A 3,253-nucleotide genomic window follows, 5' to 3' on the forward strand; every position below is an offset into this window, starting at 1 on the left:
GACTCGGCTAAAACAGCACAGATTCATCACCTTGCAGTTCTGTAAGTCAGGACTCTGACATGGCTCTCACGGGGCTAAAATCAAGGTATCAGCAGGGATTGACATATATATACACACACACAATTGATACTATATATAAAATGGATAACTAATGAGATCCTACTGTATAGCTCAATGCTCTGTGGTGAACTAAATGGGAAGGAAATCCAGAAGAGAGGGGTGTGTGTGTATACTTATAGCTGATTTATTTTGCTTTATAGTAGAAAATAACACAGCATTGTAAAGCAAATATACTCCAGTAAAAATTAATTTTTGAAAAAAGATATCAGAGGTCCTAGGGGAGAATCTGTTTCACTGGCTTTTCGAGCTCCTAGGGGCCACCCGTATTCCTTGGCTTATGGCCCCCTTCCTCCACCTCAAAGCCGGCAATATGGCATCTCTGATTGACTACAGCTGGGAAGGTTCTCTCTTTCAAGAAGTCATGTGATTAGATTGTGATGATCTGGATACTCCAAGATAATGTCAGAATAATTTCAATCACTTCCTAAAATCCTTTTTGCTGTGATCGATAACATGTTTACAAGTTCCAGGGATGACGGTATGGACATCTTTGTGTGGCCATTACGCCGCCTACCACAGTACCTATAACTACTAACTTGAAATAGATAAAAGAGAAAAAAATCACAGAGTGTATCTTTAGTTTATTGTTTTTAGTTTTGAAGCAATACAGTAAATGCATATTTTTAAAGGTTTCCATAGGTTCATTCTCAAATAGACTATCCCAAACTACTTTTGGGAATTTTTTTTTTTTTTATTGCAATCTAATATTCATACACCAAAGAACACTGAAGATGGCGGAGTAGAAACGCGAGTGCTTAGTACTGAGTCTCCAGGCCGACTTGGTTCAGGTCTCGGCGGCAGCAGCAGTGATCGTTAAGCAAAGAGAGCCTAGGGTAGTTGGCCAAGATGCCGAACATCAAAATCTTCAGCGGCAGCTCCCACCAGGACCTATCCCAGAAGATTGCCGACCACCTGGGCCTGGAACTGGGCAAGGTGGTGACTAAGAAATTCAGCAACCAGGAGACCTGTGTGGAAATCGGAGAAAGTGTTCGTGGAGAGGATGTCTACATTGTTCAGAGTGGCTGCAGTGAAATCAATGACAATCTCATGGAGCTTTTGATTATGATTAATGCCTGCAAGATTGCTTCAGCCAGTCGGGTTACTGCAGTCATCCCGTGCTTCCCTTATGCCCGGCAGGATAAGAAGGATAAGAGCTGGGCTCCAATCTCAGCCAAACTGGTTGCAAATATGCTCTCTCTAGCAGGCGCGGATCATATTATCACCATGGACCTTCATGCTTCTCAAATTCAGGGCTTTTTTGATATTCCAGTAGACAATTTGTATGCAGAGCCAGCAGTCCTCAAGTGGATAAGGGAGAACATCTCTGAGTGGAGGAACGGCACAATTGTCTCACCTGATGCTGGAGGAGCAAAGAGAGTGACTTCCATCGCAGACCGGTTGAATGTGGACTTTGCCTTGATTCACAAAGAACAGAAGAAGGCCAATGAAGTGGACCGCATGGTGCTCGTAGGGGACATGAAGGACTCGTAGAGGACTGTGTGGCCATCCTCGTGGATGACATGGCTGACACTTGTGGCACAATCTGCCATGCAGCTGACAAACTTCTCTCAGCTGGAGCCACCAGGATTTATGCTGTCCTGACTCATGGAATCTTTTCTGGCCCAGCCATTTCTCACATTAATAATGCATGCTTTGAAGCAGTAGTAGTCACCAATACCATACCTCAGGAGGATAAGATGAAGCATTGCTCCAAAATACAGGTGACTGACATCTCCATGATCCTCCAGAAGCCATCAGGAGAACTCACAATGGAGAATCCATCTCCTATCTGTTCAGCCATATCCCTTTATAATAGAGTAACTCCTGAGGTTTTTCAAAAATAAAGTGAGCCCCACCCCTTGTTTTTTTTCTTTGGTATTTGATGAAAAATCCAGCAGAAGACCCAGCTTGTTGCAGTGTAGTTCTCTACATCCCACATCAGTTATATAAGCGATACTACTATTGTAATGGCCAAAAAGTTCATTTGGGTTGTTCCTTAACAGCTTATGGGAAAACCTGAATGAATTTCTTGGTCAACCCAATACGTTAGAGAAATATAGAGTGACAGTAGCCACTGGGATTTTCTACCTGTATTGTCTCATACTGGCTTCTTTGATCTTGTGAGCCTTGCAGCTTTAACTGTTCAGCTTCTACAAGATGTTGGACTTTGGAAAGCTTTGTGTAGAGTGTCCAAATATGTTTGGGGAAGCTCAGACTACTTTGCATGTGAATGCTTCAGCATCCCCCCACCCCCTGCCACCCCGCAATGTGTGATAAGTTCTCTAAAGTCTGTACTAAATTATGCAAGAACCTAGGGCAACCTGAACCCAGATCTGGTTGCTGAGCCCTTGTGAGGCTGGAGAAGCCCTAGGGCAGGAGCCTGAGGGGAAGCAACCCACCATAGAGCAAACGATTCTTGGGAGGAAAAAGCCTGATCCATCACCCTTTGCTTGGATTCTGTCACTTGGATTCTTTTTTTGTTCCTATTCCTTTCCATTTGGCCTGATCTTCTTTTCCTGGCCAAATATCCACTTGGTCCCAAGCGATTGTTGTGCCATAGTTTTCTGGAAAACAAACTCAATTCCTGCTCTATGATCTGTAACATTAACATGAGATAATTCTGCTGTAGCTTAATCTTCCTTAGCCCACTACCACTGCGGTAGTAGGTTTTAGGTGGTGGTGTAGTGCCTTTTGATTAATTTAACTGTTTATCATCTTTCTTCTTTGGATCTATTTGGCCTCTCAAATGACCTGAGATTTCTGTTTTAAAAAAGTTGATGTTACTGTCTCTTGTTGAAGAAACTAATAAAGTTATCTCTTTGATTGTGGGTCTAAAAAAAAAAGAACAAGTGAACTTCTCTGGAAACTACAATCAGATCAAGAAATAGGACATGTCTAGCATGCAGACCTCTTCTCATGCTCTGCCACAGAAAACAGTGTCTCCATTTCTATATCACAGATTTGTTCTGCCTCTAAATCTGATACAGAGAGAATTATACAGAATATATCCTTTTGTGTCTGCTTCCTTCAGTCATTTATTGCCTTACGAGATTTTCCTTTGGTACCAATAACTTGTTCATTCTCACTTGTATAGAGTTTCCATTTTATGAACATACCACCATTTATTTATTCA

The 3,253-nt window shown here is 42.2% G+C and overlaps 1 pseudogene; it reads left to right on the top strand.

The window, feature by feature from the left end:
- The first annotated feature begins 852 nt into the window (after nucleotides 1-852).
- Nucleotides 853-2,963, top strand: LOC120869171 (annotated as a pseudogene).
- Nucleotides 2,964-3,253: the final 290 nt, after the last annotated feature.

The sequence above is a fragment of the Oryx dammah genome, unplaced genomic scaffold (assembly GCF_014754425.2).
Source record: "Oryx dammah isolate SB20612 unplaced genomic scaffold, SCBI_Odam_1.1 HiC_scaffold_10, whole genome shotgun sequence".
Taxonomy (NCBI): Eukaryota; Metazoa; Chordata; class Mammalia; order Artiodactyla; family Bovidae; genus Oryx; species Oryx dammah.